The sequence below is a fragment of the Chlamydotis macqueenii genome, chromosome 5 (genome assembly GCF_036417535.1).
Source record: "Chlamydotis macqueenii isolate bChlMac1 chromosome 5, bChlMac1.mat, whole genome shotgun sequence".
Classification (NCBI taxonomy): domain Eukaryota; kingdom Metazoa; phylum Chordata; class Aves; order Otidiformes; family Otididae; genus Chlamydotis; species Chlamydotis macqueenii.
Window position 1 is genome coordinate 53,261,296 of NC_141560.1, and position 24,920 is coordinate 53,286,215.

The window sequence follows — 24,920 nt, forward strand, 5'->3', positions numbered from 1 at the left end:
CAAGAAAATAGCTTCACCCTTCCTATTTTGAGGCAAGATCCACAAGTGATAAACACCAAGATGCACCCATTTGGGCAACAATCCTGAGAAACAGAACTATTATCAACAGACACATCATCAATGGCATTCAATGGTGACCCTAAAAAGGAGGAAAGGCTTTGCTGCACGAGTCTTCCCATAAGGCATTACAAAGTGATTTCTTTTCACCAGTGCTCACATAGATACCCAGGGCTCGATATCACCAGGTAGCAGGGAACTGCCCCAGTTTCTGTCACAACGGCACACAGGACATACGTGTGTAGAGCTACTCAACTCTGCTTCGAAGACACAGAAATTCCTTGTGCCACACAGATCAGGCACAGCCACCTCCACCAGTAGCAAGGGGCATTTTTCAGTCACTGCTCTGCTTTCAACTACTGCAACTACATCAGAAAACTTACTGACTGCCTGTACTCCTGCATTTGCAGACAGTGCCTGTAACAACAAAAAGCTGCTCTGTGGAGTCCTACTAGACACATGAGGTTGTGGAAATTATATTTTAAAGCAGAGATGAACAGTTTGCTCTTGTTTTTAGGAGAAAAATATTTTTTAAAGTCAAAAAGTTTCATCTCTGCACTACCACCCACGCCTGCTTTCCCTTCCTCCCTCCCTCCCTCCCCTTTTTTTTAAATTAAGGTAACATTGTACTTCTTGCCCACATACTCTCCCCTCAAACAAAATTCCACTTGACATCTCAGAATCATTCTGTTTATTTGAAATGTCTTCCTTCAATTCCTATTGCTTGATGCAAGATGTCTCCTCACCCTCAGAAAAGACTACAGCTCTCCTGCCGTGCCCATATCAATCATCATGTACTCAAAACCCAGCAAATATGACAGATAAGCTATCTCCAGCTGGTATCTGCACAAGCTTTAATACTTGAATTACCCTCTTGAATTCCACTATGGTTTTTAGGTATATATACATTAAAACCATAGGGGAATATATAACTAGATACTCCCTTCCCACTCCTATTTTAGGATTTCCTGAACTCTATGCTCTGCTATTCTTATCCTCCTTACATCAGCATTAACCCTGACAACCATATTCCTGCAACACAAGCTTCACTCTTGTCTCTGAAAACCACTGGATTGATTTTACTCTTTGGGGTTATTCTTTACAAAGCCCAGAACATGAGAGTGTAGCACACTTGCGTATCAGCTCTTAAACTGATGAGCGCACGTAGCTGCCATTAGTGCAAACAGCAGAACACCACTCAAGCACTCTCCCCTAAACATCTACTTGCACTCTGCACCCCTTGCAAGAGCTCTGCTGCAAACCTACGGTATTCTGAAAAGGACCACCTTCTATCAACTTTGTCCAATACCACAAAAAGCTCTCAAGTAAACACTAAATCAAAGTTCCAGCTCATAGCTACATCCTCTATACCAAGGAATGGCACAGAGCCGGAAACGTTACCGACGAACTGTGATCTTGTATGCCTGAGATCCATAAACAACTTAAAACTAGAGAAATCTCTCCTCTGTCCAAAATTAAGACTCCAGGGAATATTCTTTCACTTCTGCTTTATCAAACTACAGTTACAAAAACAAGTAACTAGGCAAGTGTTCCTGTTTATTCAGAAGTAACTGACCCTGAGTGCAGCTACATGGCTGGCAGACTGTAAGACATCTGACCTCTTTCTACTCTATCGTATGTATTACTGTAATACTGGACACTTTCCAGTAGTGTATTAAGCAACATAACCATCTGTCATGTGTTGTTTAATATTTTAGCAGCATCCCAGAGAGAATTCCATGGCCTGGAGTATCCACTTGACAGAGTTCTGTTAAATACTTCCATCCTGTGTTTCTGCTTGCAAAGGCGTCTGTGCTCAGCACTGAAAGCTGCAAGATCTGTGATCCTCCTTTGGCTGTTCCCAAGCCTCAGCCCGACCTGTGAGAAAGTTCCCTCTTCTCCTGCAGAGCAGCTTTCACTTTTATCATTTCTATTCCCAAATACAGAGCAGAAAGATGAGGCTTTGAGTTCTTACGTACCCTGGATGCTCTTGATGGAATTGGCAACACAAACAACCCATCCTTTAGGTAGGATGAGACCATACCAGCTCAGCCTGAGAAGGCAGTTACTCCTCAAAGCAAGTAAACCTACAAGGGAGCCCAAAATGTAGCAGACTCCTGAAAGCCTCTCTGCATCAGCCATTGTTTTCCATTTCATTGTCATCTAACTTCCAATATCTGCCTTTGTATCTAGTGTAACTAGATCCCAAGGAGATGTGTGCTCTACATTGTTAAATAAAATAGGTTACTCTGAGGACAGAAATTGTTGAGGAGTCTTAATAATCACATGAAAGCCAGGGTGTCGTGCTAGGCAATTTGTTTAGGTTTCCAGACATCACCACTCCTCCCTAGGCTTGCACAAGCAGGGTTAAGAAGCTCTGCGAACACGCAGCACTGGACAACCAGAGATAACAGCACCAACTCAGTCACTCGTGGCACAGAGCCACCAAACCTCAGCCGCCACGGACCCGAGCAGAGGTTCTGCTGTGGGACACGCTACACCTCACCCGAGGGGGCGGGAGCAGCTCCCACAACGCCCTTCTGTTCCTGCCAGAAGGGAGAGCCTGCCCGATGCTGACCGTTCATTCATAATTCAGACACTATTATGACATGCACTAATAATTTAATAGTTTCAATATTCATAATTAAATTGAAGTTATTAGAAGTGCAAAATATGAAACCTTGATTAAGGTCAACAGCTTTAAACTTTTTTTCCATTGTTAGCTGTTATGCCTGAAGAAAGGGTTGACTCTTCCTGCCTAGTAACTATGAAAACGTATAGATGTTTAGATTAAAATACCCAATACGCTGAAGTTCAGCATGCAAATTTGTTATGGAAGATACATCACCATTCATTTAACTAAGCAGTTATGCAATAAATGATACCTTTATTCAAGTTTCAATTTTTGCCATTTTTAGATGAATGATGGATTTCCTTTTTAGTAAAGTTGATGTGGGTTTGTTTCTTCTTTTGTTTTGTTGGCAGTTTTTTCTTTGTTTATTTAACTTTTACTTTATGTCAAGCTGTCCTTAGAGGAAAATTGAAACATAATTAAAATATGCAAAAATAGCATTTATTTACTACCTAAATTGCCCCAAACTTCATAGTTCACCAAGAGAAGAAAATAGGTTTATCAAAACAAACTTAATATTTAAAATTCTTTTTAAAATAGTATTGTCTATAGTGAAAAAGTAAGGCAATGTGACTGGTTTTACCAGAATAAAGAGAATACCTCACTACTCTTCATTTAGTCTCTCTTCAGTCCCTCCCCAGTGCAAGCTATATAGCATTCTCAGCTCCCAATCAGTCTCACAACTTCACAAGTAACCCATCATGGAACTGATATTGCTGAAAAACTTAAATGACAAATATTCTCCCTACACCTGCAGAATAGGCTATTGCTCTCACAGCTTATCCTGGCACTGCAGTGAACTCTTTTCCAGACAATTAAGCTATTGATTTCCTGTGGTTTGAGCACTTTCATTTTCCTTTAAAGCCCTAGCCAAACCTGCACTGGTAAGTACTTCTTAAATTAGAAGGTTAGAGAACGTTTAAATCTTAACCTGATTTGTTATTATTTCAAATTCACCATTGAAGATGTTTCTTTTCAGAGAATACATTTAATGTGGTGGAACACTGGAACAGGTTGCCCAGAGAGGTGGTGGAGGCCCCATCCCTGGAAACATTCAAGGCCAGGCTGGATGAGGCTCTGAGCAACCTGATCTAGTTGGAGATGTCCCTGCTCTTTGCAGGGGGTTTGCACTAGATGACCTTTGAAGGTCCCTTCCAACCCTAACCATTCTATGATTCTATGATACACAATTATACACACACAGAGATACAGACAAAGCACTGTTTAAATGCATTGATTCCAATATTCGCCCAGTGATTCTTAGAACTGTTCCAGGGCTTTTGGGAACATATGGTGTTTTTAAAATATGACAGGTACTTAGCTCCTAAAAAAGATTCTCAGTGGATAGAATCATAGAATCAACTATCTCTCACTGTAAGCCTTTAAGTAGGGATTGTAGGTATTTTCTAAAGGAGTTACTCCAATTCCCAAAGACCTGATACATCTCTTGTAGCATAACAATATTGCATATATTTGTTCCTCTGCCATCCTTACAAGCACAAGAAGGACTATGCTTCCCACACTGCGATGGATATGGACATAAGACACTATGAGGAAAGCAACATCAGCAACAGCAGGATCCTCCCCACTCTCCAAGCTCTCTCTTAGCAAGAGTAATGCAGCACTGCCCAAACTGATGGTTCACTAGCTAGGTCCAGGGTTACACCACAGTCTTTCAAAGACTCACCTAATACTGTGGCACAACACTGAATCCCAGTGACACTTCAAACTGCCCTGAGATTATCCACAACGCTTGACATGCAGGAAGACAGAAGTGACCTTCCCAAGGAGTCTGCTGCAGAACTGGGAGATGAACCATGAACACTCCCAGCAAGCACCCAGCTTCACAAGGAGCAACAGCCAGGTAAATGCCATCTCACAAGCGTGCCCTGAGCAAACACTCACAAGCACCTGTGGAGGAGCAAAGGAGGCAGGAAAAATCAGCCAGGGTAGGCATCCTACCCCAATCAATTAAGTGAAGTACTTAAGGACACAGGACTAAGTTTTCTAGTGCTCCAATTTCTGCAAAGTAATCACTCCTCTTTTTTTTTTTTTTTTCCCCTTTTAAAGTTTTTCAGGTTTTCCTTTCAAACTCGTGGCTTAAAATGACTGTTATCTTAGTTTTGTTGCTGTGGGTACACCAAGAGAGAGATTTTACTCCCAGAAAATCTCCAATGCAGTAAACTAAATCATACAATTTTAGCACGGTATTTCCAGGGACAAGACACACCTATCCTATCTTAGCCCTTTGTGGTAACTTCACAGAGTTAAAACAACATATTCCCAACTTTGAGGCAAGGTCTCTCTAGGTCTTTCGCTCTCCTAAACCAACCATCCAAAACACACAAACCAAATTAGTTTTCCATCTCCGGTTGTAGCAATTCCCTCTGCTCTGATCCTCCATCTGGCCACCGCGTAACTGGATCTGGCCACAGGCCCCCGTGCTGGCAGAGCGATGCAGTATCGGCTGCAAGCACATCAGCCAGCTATTACAAAACAACACGATCCGTTGCTGGGCCAGAATCGCTGTAGCTGTGGCAGGCACTTTGCGGTAAATGAAGGGCTGCTGTGCAGTAATTTAAGAGCACTAGTGTTTGGCAACAGTGTGAGCACTGGATGTGACCTAGTCAGAGGGTGAAGTAAAGCACAACTCGGATCTATCCAGGCCGGGACAGCAGCATTCACATCGTCCAAATAGTTCTTTGCTTTGAAAAGTGTTGCCTTAAGCAACTGTCTGACAGTCTTAGCCACTGGATTTCCCCACAGATTCATAGGCCTATGTCCCCTTCTGTCTCGGGTAAGCACTCACATTCAGTTTGCTTCCAGCCAAACCCTTTTAGATACACACTAACCCCCGGGACTTTGCAATCTGCTGCCCTAGCCTTCAAACTCTGCAAAAATTTGGATGCCTTGGGTAAAACTGCCAAGCACACCATCCCAGTGACAAGATGAGAGGCTCATTATAGGATAACCACACAGAACGTATTGAAAATTTATTCATGGTCTCTACCATAGTCAAGTTATCACCTTTCAGGCAGGATCAATAACAGTTTCCAACCCACATTTATTTGCAAAGTTTAGAAAGTATCTGAAGCTAGCTAGCATTGGAGATGTCCTTCACTCAGAAAAAAAAGCATCTATAGATCAGCACCCTCTATAGGATCCAGCAGTCTGTAAGTGTTACTTGCCAGTATTTAGAAAGCAGTGACACACATAGTATAAAGATTTTGCTAACATCAATTCACATGTATTGCTTTCAGTAAAAGTAAACTCAAAAACACTCCCCTCTCCATCACCCCTGAAGTAAAGCCTGACATCCTCCCTCCCTCTTCCATGAACCAGCCAGTTCTCCTTTCTGCCTTTATAATGCTGCATTTCTCTCACTTTCAAAAGGCACACGACACGAATAAAGGCACAGCCTGAATTCATGAGGAAAAAAAAATGCCTACATCTTCTGAAATGTCTCAAATCCTAAATATTTAAATATCTTATGCCCCTCTATACTAACACCTCACTACAGTCCTCACTGCACTCCACCTCTCTGCATCTTCCAGCCTCTCCCATGCCCTTGCTGCTGTACTTACACAAAACAGTTGGCACAAGGGAGCAGACAGAACAGGACAGCTTGGGCCCTTTCAGCCCCTGCACACTTGCGCAGTGTGCACTGTCCCTGCCTCACAGACATTGCAATTTAAATAGGCGAGGCTGGGAGAAAATAAAAACAATTTGTCTCATTTATGGTTTTTCAGGAGACTAAGAATCTTGTTCATGATAACACAGGTAAGTTTACAACAGAACTGAGAACTGAACTCATACATCTTCATTCATTAGTATGACTCCAGTAACATCTTTCCTTTCAAGAGCAGTTCGTGTGTCCAGTAATTTCTTACCATGAGAGGTCAGGAAGGACTTGGGCTCCAGATAGACAGTTTTCTCTCATTCTCCACAACCTGAGGAAAAATGATCATGTTCTCCTGGACTTCATGACTTGAATGCCCAGGTAAATGTCACCTGCATAAACAGTTACAGCTCTATCTGCAACAAATGAGGTATGTCCTATTCATACTGACGGTAACCGATCTCTGAAGTACTGTAAGAAATTCCCTCACAAAAACACCTCAGTGGAGTCTCAGACTAATTTGCCTGACTTTGCCTTGTGAATTAATGGATTTGAATTTATATCAATACATGGAACCTTTGGCACATATATGAAAGAGGATTAGTGAAAATAATTCCTGCAGATCCATTCCTCTTGGAAACTCCTTCAATTGTGTCTGCAAGATAAACTAAACTAACATTCTACAAGTTCTAGGGAGAAGAAAAAATAACCAACCAACCAAGGAGGGGGGATGGGCAAGTGGGAAAAGAATACAGCAATACAAGCTGAGAAAGCCCTGCATTTATCTCCTTACGGAAGCTACCTGAAGGGACCCCAAGGCTGACACCTTTTTGAGTAGAAGAATCAAGCAAGCAACAAATGAATAGGAGACTGAAGTGCACTGACATTTTGTTGTATTGCTGACGGAGCACAGCAGGAGGCTGGTCTCACCAGCTTAGGACAGCTCTTCCCATCCTGTGCTCTCACAGCACAGAAACTTCACAGGACTAGTGCAATGGTCCACACCCCTACACCCCAACCCCCACTGTGGCAGCAACAGACACTCTAAAGGCACCCATCTTGTGCTATAAAGCTACGGTGCAAGGCAGCATGCTACACAGAAGAGAAAAGTGACTTGAATTACAGCTCTGACCCCTTCACTTGCAAGGACGTCAAGATTAAGGAATCTACTTTACTGGTCATGCCTTTGCCACAGCACACAAAAGCCACCCCCCTCTTTATTTTGAACTAGCCGGGCAGTGTAGTACCTTCTTCATCTCCTACCCTGGCACCTCTCTCAGCAACTCCAGCTGGCCGTGACTACACACAAACTTCTACAGAGAAAACAACAGGCACTTTTGAGATGGGAACGAAGTTAGCAAATTATCAACCTTGAGGACACCTTCCATAACCTCCCAGCCAGCATCTACTGCACAATGTTAGAAACTCAATGTGCTTCTTCAGAATCTTTCCCTTTTTACAGGCTTTGTCAGAGCAACAGTCCACACACATATTTCACTCACCTCAGTTCTACCCTCATGTCAACAACTCTAATTTAAAAGCAGAGCAGAGAGAGAGAACATCAAAAACAAATTTACAAAGTCCCTCTCATCTCTCACATGCTAAATGGAACTGTATTTACATTGGTCAGCGGGGAATTAATACAAAAGCAAGCATTGTTTTGGCCAATTTATTAACAAGGTTATTTTTCTGAACCAACACCTTCCTCACTCTATTAGTTGCACCCATCTAATCCCTGTGTCAGTAAAGACGCACGAGAGTCTTTTCTATGAGGAAAGTCACAGGAATGAAACAAAAGGGTTGCAACAGATACAAGAAACAGCCCCTTCAGAAGAGCATCAACATGTTTAAATAAAGATACTAGCTTAATAAGAGCAAACAAGGTGCAGCACTTCCCTTCATATAAAAATAAACAAAGTTTAATCAAGTTAGTCATTTTGCACTGATGGAACCAGTCCAGCTACTGAAAAAATAACATTTTACTGCAAAAGCTTTCTAGTTCATAGCCACTGGGGTTATTATCCCAGAATAAGAATGTCCGATTCTGGTACAGTACGTACTCCTACAAGAGAAAGCTAGAGTAGTACATTTATATTATTCTAACACAGAGAGTAAATATTATGATCTATTCAGTAAAGTATTCGCCCTCCCCCTCAATCACAGATGTAATCACTATCACATATTGCGGGATAGCCCCATTGCCAGGCAAGGGAATTCTAAACCATGTGCATGTGAAGAGCTGGATTCCACAAAAGGAGTGGCCACTGGGGAAGAGAAGCAAGCATGCTTTATCCTCTGGTTCCCATTTGCTTTTTAAGGAGTACGCAACTTTTGTGTATCTTGCTACTGGGCACATTTTGTAAGGCAGAAAGTAATTCCATTACAGGTTTATCTCTTCTGCTAACACTTTCTCTGTAAGATCAGCAAGTAAAGTCTCCATAAGGTCAAAATTGGCTTTTCATTCTCTAGAGACCTGACTGGTCTTTTCAATCAGTTTAATAGCCTTTATCTCCTGAACACATTTCAGTTGTGTGGGTGGCTCCTCTGATTTCCCTTGCATTACAAATATATCCACAAGCCCTGCAGACATCATCAGGCACACATTATACAGCACAGTCACCAAGTGATATTTTTCTGTGGAATACACATAGACTACAGGAGCACATGCCAAGCATAACATGTATCCTCTAATGCCTATCAAAGCTAAGGAGACTTCGAAGCAGCTCACAAGGCAGCCAGGCTGATTGTGTGACAATATCCACACAGTAGTCAGCCTTGCTCCCCCTTTAGGTGCACCACAGCTCGTTTTCCAAGCCTGTCACACTAGTCATCAGCACTTCCTTCCAAGCAGAGCTAGCCTGCTTAGGAGCACCAAAAAGGTTCTTCTCAGCTGAACAAAACTTTCACCTCAGGAGAAGCAAAGTTCTGGAAGTCCAGCAATTAAAGACATTCGCTGGAAAACAGGACATCTCAGTTCAGTACGTGGAATGCAACATGCTCCATTGAGACCAGCTTCTAACACAGACCAGTCCTCAGTCTACAATACTTCAGTTATTTCACACAGCAGTGAAGAAAACAGGCACAACAGTGTGCAAATGTGAACTGATGGGATGCATGTTCACATATATACTTGTACACACACATCATTATGGTCTCTTCTTTATTACAGGTACTACATAGAATAACAGTAAAAAGAAAGAGTGACTCTTCACACAAAACATCATACCTGTCCACTTTTAACACACGTTAGTTTACATATGCCTCAGACACAAGTATGATTTTACTGCATTTACTGCAAGATTTTAGTCTTTACTGCACATTTTCTCACCTGTGAGACACAGGTTCTCATCATTATGAAGACCAGAAATTACAGGTCTATTGATATATTCACATTGGCTCAAGGTTCAGCCTCAAAGCAGACCACCTACTCCAATTACTTACACTGCCTCCAACACTAGTTTGCAACACCAGTTTGCTGGTACAAACTCAATCACCAAAACAACCAGTCTGAACCACATACTCCAACAAGCTCAGTTGTACTCCGATACAGCTAAGAGCACACAGACACAGCCAAGAGAGCCTGAGCCTGAGGCAGTCCCATGGTCACTTAAATCGATGTGTAGGATGCTGCTGAAAAAGGCAATCTGGCTCACGCTCCCCTCCGCCTACCTGCTCTTCACCTGTCTCCTCTCATGCTGACACCAGCATTTGGAATCAGCTGTGAAGCTGGAAACTCAAAAAAAAAAAAAATCTGTCATAAGGAAAACAGTGAGAAAACCATGGCCACAGGCAAGAGGAAGTCAGGACCGTCCCTTTCTGCAGTACTCTAGACATACATTGCAAAAGCATTTGAAGTTTATTACAAAAAGCAATCTCTTGCAGCTACAATCCAAGTACATTTTCAAGTGTCACATGATGACTCCTAGACAGAGCACATACGCAACTTCAAATAAGGCTCCTATGCCTGGGTTAACACACCTACACCTTAGTTAATAAAGAAAAATAATCACAATCCTTTCACTTTGCAACTCAATATTAAATGTACCAATTGAGAATTGATAATTATCATCTTGATAATTATAATTGATAATTATAATCTTGACATACTACTGACTTTTCCTACACTAAATCTTACAATTGAGCTATAAGAAAATAGGACTTTCTGGCAGATAAAAAGGGAATAACATGAAAATTGTTTCACCTAAGTCTTAAAATACCATGCAAAATTATACAAAAAAAAAAAAGCTGAAGTGAAATGGGAGAAAAACGCATGTCTTCTAAGGGCTTCTTCATTTTCTGGATTAATTGAAGGCTCTGAATAAGATAGCAACCTGAGTTCAACTCTTGTGGTCTTCCCTTTCATTAATAATTTAATTACCGTACGTGGTGCACAGACATCCATGTGTGCTTTCCAGTTTTCTACACACGAGTTGCCAGAAGGAAGACTGAAATCTGTACCCACACATGGGAATTACACTCTCTGTGATCTCTTTGCTGTCTAACTCCCTCTGGTGCTGCAAAGTCAAGTATGCACCAACCCAGTCCCTTTGCAAACCACACCACCAATTCCTTAGCCCCCTTCTTCTCATTTTATTCATATATTGTGCATAAGTTATGCCTTTTCTCTGCTTAAACTGTACTTTATCTTGGGGAAGTGACTGGGCCTTCTACATATGGCAGTTCAGACCTACTAAGCACTCTTGCAATTCAAAGGACAAGAACTTAAAAGCCGTTAGAAGAATGAATGAATGACAAGTCTAAGCAACAGTTTATGAGTTGTACATGGCTAACAGAGCACATTTCTGGGGCTCACAAATTATCCCAGAAGGGGTAATTTATAAATTAAATCCAAAACATTAATAACTCCAGAGCAAGCACAGCGCAATCACAGTCTATGCAGTGCCTAAACAGTCCTTCTGGTAGGAACGTGCTCCAGCTGATTCCCGCATCTCATGCCTTAGGTTGCAAATGGCAAGTGACTTACTCTTCAAGGAAGGCTGCATATCATTAAACTTATCAATTCATTCCATGCCAAGAGAAACTGCGTATCGCAAGAGTAGCTGAGGGCATGCAGCATCTTGCAGGTAGATCTGGAGCTTGCTGCACTCTGCACTAGGCGTGTCCGACCAAGGCAGAAGATTCGTCCTTCTGCCGCTTTGCCTATCACCACTTCCACAACACAGGAACATTTCCGAAAAAAGGGATGAAAAGGTTAGATTTTGACACTCCAGATCAAAGACACCAATAACTGAAAGCAGTAAATTAAATTCATTTGGTACAATTTTATGCAGCTGGTGAATAAAATTTTCTTTCAAACACAATCTGGATAGTAAGTCTTAAAAATAAGTTCTGCTGCTTTGTGTGCTGGTACAAGAGAAAGGGCCTGTTCTTTTCTAAAGCCTCTCAATCCTCCTTTTTATTGCTATGCATTGCTAACACTAAAAGGCAGGTTCAGCATCTCCAGTTCATATCCAGAAAAAAAAAAAAAGGAGAAATATTTTTTACTAAGCAGACATCAGTCATGCAAAGGGGCCAACAAGGTCCTTCCAATTAAGATTTTTCTGTAACCAGGTCCAACATCTTAGCTCAGAATTACAGAAAATCCCAAACCATACCACTGGCACACTAAGGGTAAAATTTGGTGATCCAAACAAACAATTTTTTTAAGAGACCTACAGAACCGGAGCAGCGCAAGACACTTTTGCAGGTTACATCCTGCTACAGCCATTGCGGGTGAAGTGCGTGAAGTGTATCACAAGAAAATGTTTGTCCCTGCTCAGTGTGGCTTTGACTTTCCCCTACAGACCTTAATATTAGGAGCCTGAAAAATACAAATCTGCCTCTCCCAGGCTTATTTGGGTGTTGAGTATTTCAAGCTCTAGGTACCTCAAAACTTTAAATACAGCAAAACGAGTTGAGTGCTGCCATCTCACTTAACTTTGCTGACTGCAGAAAAATATCCTAGGAATCCATTTCCTCACTCAGCTAATTCATCTTCCCCATGGTGGCCACACAACAGCAGAATAAGCGTGCCAGTGACAGGCACTAATGCACTGGCTTTTAATGTTGATTTCATATATCTTACTGGAGTGAAGCCATGACAGAGACATTTGTTATTCCTTCCCCTCCAAGCTTGTACTGAAACACAAACAAACAAGACCTTTACTGTAAGACCAGTAAAAAGCAGTTAGCTTATTTCCTTAAAACTACATTAAATATTTTTACTTAATTCTTAGTTTTAGAATGCAAATCTAGTTTTAAATTTAAGATTATTTTTAAAAGGAATTATGTTACAGCCTAATTCTTCCATATTCCACTCACGACATTCAAATAACCTTTCAAGTACTCCAGAGAACAACGTCCACCCCAAATTTCAATTGTTAGAAGGTTCTTTTTAAAGTTGCACACATAACAGAGCTTTGACTTCTGAGGTTAACGCAACCTTTATAAATATAGCACAGTGTCAAGTACTGCTTTCAGTAAGTACCAAAGAGTGAATGCTCCTATTTGCATTTTCCCCAAATGTCAATACTTCACTTGAAAAAAAAGACAGTTGAAAAATCAGGACAGTTTGTTTCTCTTTCCTGCTCTACAGCTATAAACAAGGTGGAAAAGTCAGAAATCTACTTGTTCTAGAACTTAAACGTCACAGGACCTGTCTATTCTTTAAATTAGTGCCTAACTGTATCTTTTAGTGTCAAAAGATTTTTTGAAAGTCAAGCTCCCAGTGACCAGAAACAACCACTTAGTAATGGCTCCGTTTAAAAATTTAGTTAATGTTATATGCAGGAGACATTACAATAAACCTGTCTTCCTCCCAGTCACCTTTTCTTAATCTGCATGCAAACTATGAAAGGGGGATGGGGGCAGGGAAAATAAATTAACAGTGAAACTGAAAATACTGCATGAGTGTAATTTCAGCCTCTATTCAAAAGGTATTCAACCCACCGGTAATCAATTTGGCTATAGCAACCAATGACAAAGCTAACTAAAAAAAGGCATACAACACAAGATTAAAAGTTTTCCATTTGCCAACACAGATCACAGTCACCATCAGGGATCTGTGTGTCTGGCTTGAACTGTTACCCTCAGCTCCACGCTACGGTCGTATGTTTCACATTAAAATGAAGGACAATGAAGGGTCCTTGAAGGATCAAACAGTTCTGTCTTTAAAATCACACTTTCATCCCATGGTTGCATAACTAGGCACAAATGGGCCTCTGCTTCCCAGAGATTTCCCTGCTGCTGCTAACATCTGACAACTTTCCCAAGCTGGACAGCAAGAGATGAGGAAACAAATGCAACACTTCAAAATAACGGGGAGCAAGTGTCATCTCCAAGTCTGGCAACACAGAGGGCTACAAGAGGTGAAATGGCTGCCACCCTGCAAGCAGTTTGGCTTTGTCAGGCACTAGTTATTTAACAACCTCTATTTATTACCACAGACCTCCACCAGTTTGGGATTGTTTTTGACCTAGTTGAGAAATATTTAATGAGCACCACATGTTCCTCAAGTGTTCTGGTATGTAACCTAGCACAACCGAAAAACAAGAGAGCTACACAGACAGCTTAATAAATGGCAATACACGCATTTCAGCTTTCACGTGCATCTTGCAGTAAAACGTTCAGTGACACGTGCTTTCTGCCAGCCTTGGAGAGCCTCTGCCATGAACGAGACTGACAGCACTGGCAACAGTAAATCTTTCACCACAGCTGGGATGAAACGCTCCCGTCTTTACACCTGGAGCCCTGATCTGCAGCTGGATTAAGATACACAAATCTCTCTGGTGCTGCAGGCCACTGCAGTATCAACATATTACACAGCTGCATCTAAAGACTTATCAACATGAAGATAGGTAGCATAAGAGGAACGCTCTCAGAGGGCTCCATTTTCCAAATGTATTTTGAGACTTAAAAAAAAAAAAAAAAAACCCAAAAAAAAAAACCAACAACCACTAAAAAAAAAACCCACCAACACTGATTTAAGAGTTTTCAAATCAGGCCCTAAAAATATTTTACATTCAAAGGGAACAAGCATCCTACACCTTAGTTCACAAAGCAAGTTTGCAGCAGAGCTCAAAGTCTCCTCAGCCCCACAAACCACCATTCTCACAGCTACAGCTGCAGCTATGCAAAAGATATACACAGACATATGTATTTACAGCATTACACAACAACCCAACATAAAAATCAATGCTAGGTTATATTGTGGGAAGTGTCATCCAGATGGTAGGCAGATCTCAAGTTACTGCTGCAGGTGGCCAAGAAAAAGACCCTGGATGGTGAGGCACTGCACTGGCAGGCAGATGAACTGGAATAGTAGCTTTCAATCAGCAAGATCAGCCTCTTCAGCAACGTGCTGATGTAGTAGAGATCAGGTACTAGAGATAGCCTGCAGTACCCTAGAGTCGTACTCCTGGCATCATGAGGAGGTCAAGGCACCTCTACAGAATAGTTCAAGGTAAAAGGAAGTGGCTTCTACAGAGGTGGAGATGGGAGAAGGGAAGAGAGAAGGAAGGAAGGGAAGAAAAAAAAAAAATCACCCTTCACTAGAAAGGCTACAGGAAATATGGGAACCATTGGGCAGAAGGATCTGACCAGCTCTCCTTTACGCAAGAGTGAACTTTCAGAGAAAGCAATTTTTGCACATGCACCAGAGCAACCTGCTTATCTATGTATCAGGAACAGCAATAGCTACAAGCAACCTGACATTATGCAGAAATCAGCTGAGATTATATTGAAAATACCACATCACCCTTAAGATACAAATATCCACTCAAAATTGACAGATCTGACTGAATTGGCTCAACATTCCCATAGCCTCCTTCCCTCCCTCCACTGATCTACATTCACTGCCCCTTGCAATCAGATAGACATTTTTCCAGCCTGGTTCCTCACCATCTTGTAGAACAATCCCTTGCCTTCACAGTGAAGCGTAACACAGCTCCCAAGACGTAGCTGAGACAGCACAGAGTCTTTTTAGTGGTAGGACTCAACCCCACTTTGCACAACAAGCTAGGAACAAGTGCAGTGGTCCCACCGTAGGCCCTTTCCAGGGCCCAATGCAAAGCTCAGTGGAGGCAGGGGTCAACTGAAAGTTCCAGTTGATTCAGGAATTTTAATTTTTTTTTCAAAGCTGCCAAAATAAACTGTCACCAACTCTCAAAAAGTCCCAGTGACAGATACTAGAGATAAGAACCATTACACAATAATGGAAGTGAAGAAATAAATAGACTGCATTATCTCAGAGAGAGAGACTGAGAACTTCAGAAGTAAAATATGCTACAGCATCACTAAATTCAGCCTCCAAAGGTTCCTCCTTTAATCATCCACTGCATACTCTAGACAAGGAAAGCATTACTTTTTACTGCTAGCTGGCTGAGAGTAATTTGATTTTCTATAAGGAGCACCCATAAGACACGATGGAGCAAATGTCAGGAACAAAATAAGTAGAGTATGGCACAAATTTCAGAGATAATTATTTCTCAGCAATCATGACATCATTTGCAAGGTTTTACTGCTTTGGGTTAACAGTCATCATTTTATTACATAAACAGAGACCTGCAAAATACAAAAAAAAAAAAAAATCACTGATAAAAAGTAACAACCTAACTGGTTCTCAAAACAGAACTTAATTAGCAGATTAGCTTTCTCAACAAGATTTATCCACACACTGCTTCCATTTGGCACTGAAGTCCTTACCATTTCTACTTAAAAATAAAAATTCACACTGCAGATCCTTCACTCTATTTACTAAACTAGTACATTTGCTAAAGTTTCCTCCATTGATCCTAAGTGACATCATCCTCATACTCATTTACCAACGGACAAAACAAAAATTTCAGCAACAAGGAACACCAGAGACAGCCTCTAACCTGAGATGCAGCTTCCTTACAGCAACAGACCAGTTCCCAGCTATCACACCAAACCTCATCACACTCACTACTTGCCGTGCAGTATTTCTTGCCTATTTATTCTGGCGATCTCTTCCAAAGCTTACTGGAGCTAATGGGCTTCAAAATCAGGTTCTAAAATAAAGTCAGGTCCTAAAATGAGCACCCAAACACAAGTTCCTCAAACTGAACACATCGTGGGAAAGAAATACGTCAACTTTTTGTTCTGCCTAAAACTTAAGAGCTCTTTCCCTCTACCAATGAGCTGCCACTGCAACAGGACAAATTAGTGCACTTTTTTTTGCACTAGCTCTGCTATCCGTCTCCACTTTAAGTTACTCAGTTAGCAGGTAAGAAACAGAGATACAAGCACTAAGGTGAATCCTTCTCCCTAAAGTAATGTCTACTTACAATCTTGTTTCCATTAGCAGGAGAAAGTGAGGTTGCAATTATGTGCAAGCTGCATGATGCTATAAATCAGTGTAAGTATATTTTAACATTCAAGTAACCTCTCTTTTGTACAAACTTTGTTTGAAGATGGGATTTTCTCAAAGAATGAGAGCAGAATCTCCTCTTTGCAACAGGATGGATGCTGACTACAAAATCCACAAGTTTTCCATGTCTAAAAATTGTTCTGAGAATGTCATATAATTGCACTATTGAGGGTCAGATTTAAAACTGGGATCCATTTCCATTTACAGTTACTGTCAGCACGCAAGTCTCCAGGCTGCAATAAATATACCTACAGAAATATGGACAGAAGGCAGAGACTCAAGACCTTGTTCAGTTCCTGAATGCTGAACAACAGGCTCTAAGGATTTACAAATTTATTGAGGAGATTAAAAGCACACAGATACCTAAAGGGATTTTCAAAAGCACGTAAGCAAGTTAAAAACCTTTGAAAATTTTACTAAGCACCTGTTCACATCTTAAGAAACTTAAATACATTTGAAACCCAACCCCATGAGCATATTAAAGGCAAATTCAATCTGGAGAAGTTAACAAGCATACTAGACTTCATATTCTCCAAAAATTGTTTTTATTCACATTTGTTTTAGTTGAGGAAAGCTTTTTAGATGTCTCTCTTCTAGACTGCCTGGCATGAGAAAACAGGAAAAATTGTGCACGTGAATGAGTGATGAATCTAAGAACAAGAAAAGACAGGTCCGTCTAGGGGACGGCATGCTTAGCAGGGGTTCAGAAGAAATGCAGTCATGCGACGTGACCTGGGCAGTCATTTTCCCACTCTGAGCCACAGTGTTCTCAACATTTTTCAGCCTGGTGAGTTTATGTGCTTTTTGGGTCAGACAATCTTTCTTACTATATACCAGTGCAACAGTCCACAGCTATCATAACCTCTGTCGGTGCTTCTAAGCACTGCTACAACTCGGATACATACATCCTGATTTCTAGATGATAGCCCTCAAACCTCCCCAGCTCTAAATCCATTTTCTGATGGGAATCTGGTTAACCACATGACATTTAGAACAAACTGAGCCTACCACTGGCTATGGTTGTTCCATGTATGTCTGTATATAACACCTCTGTTCAAATTAAAGGGTCCTTAAATACCTAAAGCATGTTTAAACATGTTTTAATGTGCCTTTTCTTACATATATTTTTAAAAAGTGTGTATATGTATGACACAGAAGAATGCAAGCAGCAGGCTCTTGGATATGTAATTGGCATTTTATAAAGGTCACCTTTTCATGCAGAAAGAAACACAGCTGAAGGTTAATTAAATTAAAATCTACATTTATCCAGATTCTCCAAAGCAAGGAATTTAATAACATCCTTAAATAATAGCCAGTATTTTTAAAAGAACTTTGAGGACATGATTATCAGATAAGTTTTGGAGCAAGACAGAGAAAAATCCACTGCACTGCACATGTTTTATTTCTCAATTCTCTTTGAAGGGTTTGTTGTGGGTTTTGTGGTTGTTGGTTTTTTTAATTCAAAAAAAAAAAAAAAAAAAGAGAAATGTTGGGAGTAGTTACTGCTTCTGAGCTTTTGCTGTTACCATTCCAAAACTTGTGTCTAACACTAGCTGTTCACAATTTAGCCTATACAGACCTTTGGATGACAATGACAGTCAGGACCTTTGTGCTGATGCATGTTAGCACAAAACCCAGCAGAAAAATTCCTGTAGTAATAGAACAACCAAAATCCTGTCAAACAAAGTAATTTCAAGCATTACATTTCTGGGTGCTTGCTGCAAGCATGCAACAAAATACAAACAGGTTAAAACATGTGAGAGCGTATCAGTCTCTTGAACTCAAGACAATGCATAACATATACATCCCAACTCCAACTCCGTTAGTGCACTCTATTCTGTGTGTGCCTATTTAGGCCCCAGGGTTGTCACGTCCTCTGGACACGGTGCTCTCATTCCTGTGAGCTCACATGAAGAAGAGAAGAACGAATGGTTGCGAAAGCAGCCCTGCGGTGGCATCTGCTTCCACCAGGCTGGCAGAGCAGGAGGATCAGCTCTCATGCTAGTAAGGACAAATGGTTAACGGGTTTCCAACTGAAAAAGTTGGAAGATATTGCCACTTCCCCCATGTCCTATAAATCACACGCTACAATTTAACACTAGACAGATGTAATTTTTAGTCAAGCTTTGTTACACAGTATTAATTCTGATGCATTTGCTATCACTAAATTTGCAAAATGACACAAGGAGACAGTGTCCTACACTGACATCAGGACAAGAAGAGAATCTACAAATGTGGCTTTTCAACCTTGCAATTTAAACACATTGTTCACAGAAAAAGAATGAAAGGAAGGTAACAGCCTTGCGCAAAGGACAACCAGCACAGCTGAGATCTCATAATTCTTCAGAAAATAGTGCTTTAAAGTTCCTTGCTCTGGACAAGCCTGACAAATAACCCATAAAGAGAAGAGTGAGCAATAAGCAGCAACCATCTTCAAGGTATCCACTCCAACTCACAATGCTGGGTCAACCTGTAGAGAAGCAATGACCGAGATGACTACTGAGCCAGGAGAAGAACATTCCCCTCTTCAGATTTTCTTATGAATAGCATACAACAGGGTCTGGTTTCATAACAAACTTCAGAAGAGTCAGGTGGAACAGCCGCAGTCTTTTACCACCTAGAGAAACCCTGGTAACAAATTGTGTTCTCAGGTACCCAGCTGTTCCCATCTAATAAACACACACAAAAAGCCCATCGGGGTCTATGCTCTGTACATAGGGTTCAGATCATTTAAATTATTGTAACAGCAGCATTGTTAAAAATAGACTACTTTATAAATAATGATTCCCTACCACAGATTTCATTAGCAACAGACATACTAGTAGAATCAGATATCTACTGTCCAGACCAATTAAAGCAATTAAAAACTCTGTTTCTGCAAAGAGGAACCACATAATCTCTAGGAGGCAGGCCACCCTCTGTCCATAGATCCAGCGTAGGCCAGATCCTATTATATGAATTATTGGAGGGTTACTGATTTCATTGGGAATCTGCCAATTTACACCAAAATGACAGCAGGGCAAGTCCCTCATTGCCCATGTTGCTGTAAACACTTCCATCCTCCCACTAGCACTACACATTAATTATATCCCTCAGTATGGTGAAGGAATTCACTGCAATTCATCGAACTATATGTGGCCAAGACACCAACATCTGCTCCTATTCACAACACGAGACAACACTCACTTCCAAAATTTGAACCCTACAACCTGCCCTTCCTCAAATGCTGCAATGCTCTTTTCAATCTACTGTGATCTATCAAAGTTTTTTGGCATACGACAGATTACTTGCCAATCGGGAGAGTTTGGGAAATCGGAAAGAATCTGCATATCCCCCAACATACCACATGTACACGAGTAAATCTTCACGAATACCTTGTGAGTTGCAAATAGTGGAAGATAATTCACCATGCTAGTTCGTCAGACCGGGTAGAGAGGAACAGGACACAGAGAGGTAGTCTCTGTGCTCTGCCCAGCTCAAAGTCTTCAGCTGTGGGTCAGTATGGCTGGCCAAATGGTGTCACTTCATTATCAGGCACTGACTCCTGAAAGTATAAATATTCAATACAGTTTTCAAAAGGTAAAAATAGTCTCCTTTAACTAGAGGCTGGACTAGTTAATTAGACGGGGGCTTCATTCCATATAAATTTGTAAAGGTTTATTTTTAGGTAATAAAACCCAAGAGTATTTGTAAAGAAACAGAAATCCTCTCCTACTATTTTCTAATACATACATATCAGTAAAAAAAATACAATACATACATTCATAAGTTTACATTTGTATTACCTTTCACATCCCTGTGCACATTTGTCGGTCTCTTTACTTGCTTGGAAAAGTTAACTTCAGACTTTTCTCTCCTAAAGAAAGAAAATTATCTCAGAGGATCCTTGTCAGAAGCTAAGGATGAGAATCCTTGCTATTGCTACTAATTCCCCTTGTGCTTGTCTTCTTGGAGGCTCTCTCCATAGAAGTACAGCATAATCTCTAAAGTTTTAGGCAAACAATATTTCCACCAAAATAAGGTGGTGAAAAAAACCACCTGACTAACCCAAAACTATTGATGCATTTAGGTTAAATTTGCCAGGTTTTGCCAGCTTAGAAAAAAACAAGTCCTGGGCAACAGAGCCTCCCTCTCTGTCCCTGTTGTCCTTTGTAGTTTGATTCTCAAGCATCTCAAAGACTGAGCTTGAGCTGATGCTTTTCCTGCAGCCAGGACAGTCATAATATCTAGGTCAAATCCTTCCCATATCAACACAGAGCAGGAATTTGAGCCAGAGTCTCCCAGAATTTAGGAGAGTACATTAACAACTGGGTAGTCTGGAGCAAGCCTCACAATTGCTCCTAGAGAAATTATGCTATTTGGCATAAACAATATATATTTAGCCACTATAGTTGGTGGCCAGAGGAAACGGGAGAGAAAGAACATGAGCACATGGCCAGCCATCAGGATGCTCATTTGCAAGGTAAGAATCCATGTTGGAATCTCTGCCGCAGATGGCCACTCTAATGTGGAGGCAAATGTTATTTATGCAGCTCTAGTCATGCTCCTATTAGAATTTAAATTGACTTTGCAGTACTATATCCTCACCAAAAAAAAAAAAAAAAAAAAAAAATTAAAAAAAAAAAAAAAAATTGAAGCACACTCATTTAAGCCAATAGGGCAATATAAACACTTAACACAAAATCTGTAGTTATCTGCTTGGCTAAACCAAGAGCATCTCTGTCTTTTCTAGAGCTCTGGGTGTTTACACCACTTAAGCAGCTTACCCCTCATTTTCTTCTTGAGTCAAAAAAATCTCTTAAATACGTCAGCTGGAATAAAGCCACATTAGTCTTAAACACAGAAGAGAAAACAATATAAGCTCTAATGTTTACTATTTATTGGCATGACCTAAGATGTTTATAAAATACACTCCCACATTTCTTCTCCTTCTTGGGAATCCTAATATACTCCTCTGAAAGCCCTACTTCGCTAGCAGCAAATGCTTCCCAATGAGTTGCAAGAAGACAATTTTATTTTAGACGGATTGCTGATCACTGGCATTTGGCATAAGATCAATTTGCTTGTTGGTTTTTATCTAAAATACACACAGAGGAAAAAGAGAACAAAATGCCTGTTAAGTCATGTCACTTAACATGCTAGTGGGAGCTCAGATACTGTACTGACAAGGAAGAAATATACAGTTTTAGGGAAAATCCCAGAAATACAAACTTCAGCAGACCTATCATTTCATCACCCTTCATTTTCTTCAAGTACATCTGTCCTTAATATAAAAGGCAACCTTTCCTCCTTTATCACATACTTAAGACATCAGTAAAATTCAATAGCTAGCACAGTATTCCAATTAAGCTCCAAATCAGTAAAAGACATTTAGGTCTCCCTTTAAACACGTACATTTAATCACTCTTCTTTCCATACACATCCTGTGGTATTTTATAGAGGGGTTTTTTGAGCGAGTTTTTTTTTTTAAATGCATTTATAAGAGTTACACCATTACTAGAAAAGAATGGGTTTTTTTGTGAAGTGCAGAAAAGCCATGAAATGAGGGGGATAAGAGGGGGACACATATGGGTCAGAGGGAGCATGAAGAATGAATGTTATGTGGCCAAACATGGTTTAGTTATCCGAAAAAAAATATAGAAGTAAACAACAAAATAGTTCTACAAACTTTTTCAAATAACAGAAAGATAGCCTTTAAACACTGATTAGTTCAAATGCTTCAAAAGATACGAGTCATTGGGGGCAGACTCTCAATACATCGCCTTTAATTTTGACAGGATCTTGTTAAACTCATAGGTTGACATTGTGCCTGCTACAGTACGGTTTCCAAGCTTTTAACTTTCACTGCAAACCTAACTGTGAAACAGCATCTGATATTTAGCAAATATTACCTATGACATTTTTTTTTTTAAATCTAACTACAACTTTAGTATGGTTTCATTAATATTCTCATCTGATTAATATCAGAGCACAGAACAAGAGAGACACTAACAAAGCATGTATCTTGTCCTCAAATTAAGGATAATTTAGAAAATATACTACACGGTTATGTAGTTCATCTTCTCAGTTCCATTCATTTCAATAGAGGACTATAACAATAGCCTTGATACACACCACAGTGTTCAGTGCTGAGGCTTCACTGGCAAGGAACAGATGTATGCAGTGAATGGTTGGATAGGAAGGAAGGAAACTTTCTAGCACTGTATAGTTTAATTTATGTCTAGACTGTAAGCCTTTGAAAGTATCATATTGTGGTGAATAATACTTGGGGGGTGATGGAGGAAGAAAATAACCCCCCCAAAAATCTCACCCAGTGCAATCATATGCACTCCTCACACTTATCCTTCTCACAGTAAAGAAAAAAAAAAAAAAAGAAAAAAAGAAAAAAATCCACTTGCTAGTACCCCAACCCACAGGTGGAAGTTTTCTCAATGTATCCAAAATACGAAGTGATCTACTACCTGAAAAAGCAATCTATCAAAACAACTTCCACATGTCTATAGTCAAACAAGTAGGAATCTGATATTCTCAGTTCTACTAACGAATGGCTCAGCCCTTGACTCACCTTGACCCTGGGAAAGTCACCTGGAACAAGTGAGCAAACATTCTGCCCCAGCTCACAGCACAGTTTGCGGAGGCCTGGGAAGAATAAGTTTTCAGCAATCTGCACGGGTAAAGGCACTTAGAAAGCTAGGCCAAAAAAAAGCATAGCAGCAGCACTGTCACATGTGCCAGTTCTGACTGCAGAAAGAGCACAAGTCCATCAGAAAGGGTTTCAGGTCTTCTATGCTGTCAGCTCCCATATGTCTCCAGATGCCAGTTTATCTCTTCTTCTATTGACTAGGTAAAGAGATAGCAAAAGCATGAAAGGTCAGAGGCATCTTCCCACCCAAGTACAAATGGATTTAATAAATAAATCCATAGAGAGATAAAAATTGGGAGGTCAGTATTAATTACACAGTTACTAAAAGTGCAAGTCCTAGAAAAGCACAGATGCATCTCTAGCATTTCAAAAAGCCTGTCCGCACAACAACAGCTTTCCACCACCTACTCATCATTTCTGGACCCAATACACAGTAAAGCACATACAGTTGTGCGTGCTCGCAGCAGGCACTGTAATGGTAGGGATGGTAGGGGTGGACTCTCTCAGACATCCAGAATATACCCTGAAGAAAAACTAGCTCCTAGACAGCACAGTGCTTCTGCGACCAGACCAGGTCACTGGCACTGTAAATACTTTGCAACCCTACCAGCACTTATCTGGATCAAGATACAAGTTAACTCAAGCCTCTGGTATGCACTTTGTCCTTTAATCCTCAACCCTACAACAGCCTGGTCCTTCCAAGAAAGAAGAAGCTTAAATTTAAGTTCTGCTTTAAACAGCAGAGAGCCTCTTAAATACAATAGTTTGTACTTCCAGACCCAAGTTCACAGGCGCTGCTCAGTGGGCCATGCCATTGGGAACAGGCACAAAGGAGCCCCAGCACCTTCAGAAGAAAGCACCTGTAGAACACCACAGATGTGGGTACAGGCAGCTGACCTTAATGTCTCATTCAAGAGGGCAGAAGACACCCCATGCAAGCAACTGGGTGCCGCACAGATCTGTGCCATAACCACTCGGCTTGCAGAACGCTATCAGGAACTGAGTCATGCAGTGGTTGGCTGGCAAACCCCATCTGCCTGCCTGCCTTCTTACAGGCCAAACAGGCAGCAAGTTATTTTGCCCCAACAGCACCTCCTACTTTCCATAGTCACCAGTCACTGCAATTCAGGGCCACCACAGAACGAAGAGGACCACTGTATACAAAGAGAACTGAGCACTACTGATTTCGTACTGGGAGGTGGGGAGGAGCAAAAGTCAGCAGGAGTCATCTACGAGGGAAGCAGGGAAATCCCACAAGTGAGATGAACCTACTCTCTGATAGCCTCACTGTAAAAAGTCAAACAAGGCTGGAAGTGAAGTGATCGTCAGCATAACTCACCAAGTACTCAGTTACTTATAACAACTTTCTGCAGGTCTAGGCAGCACAGGCAGAAGGAGTAGCCACAGCACCCCCCCACTCTTTGAAGGCTTTCAGTACTGCACAGCAGCAGCACTGGCATGGAAAAGCAGATCTTCCTGCAGGTCACATGCAGCTGATCATCATCATAAAACGTGGAACCTATGAGCACAGTGGGAATCACGCAGATCTCCCCTGTCCTCCCCTCCCCAGTTCAACACCACA

The 24,920-nt window shown here is 41.0% G+C and overlaps 1 protein-coding gene across 5 annotated transcripts in view; it reads right to left on the reverse strand.

Annotated features, from left to right (window-relative positions):
* The window catches only part of TSPAN4 (tetraspanin 4), a 455,141-nt gene that overhangs the window by 392,311 nt on the left and 37,910 nt on the right, over window positions 1-24,920 (reverse strand). Inside the window, exon 1 of one of the 5 annotated variants that reach the window (XM_086748155.1) lies at window positions 4,377-4,523. The exons of the other annotated variants lie outside the window; for them this stretch is intronic. The gene's annotated coding sequence lies outside the window, so the exon portion shown is untranslated. Of the gene's footprint in view, window positions 1-4,376; window positions 4,524-24,920 lie in introns of those variants that run through there. 5 annotated transcript variants of the gene reach the window in all.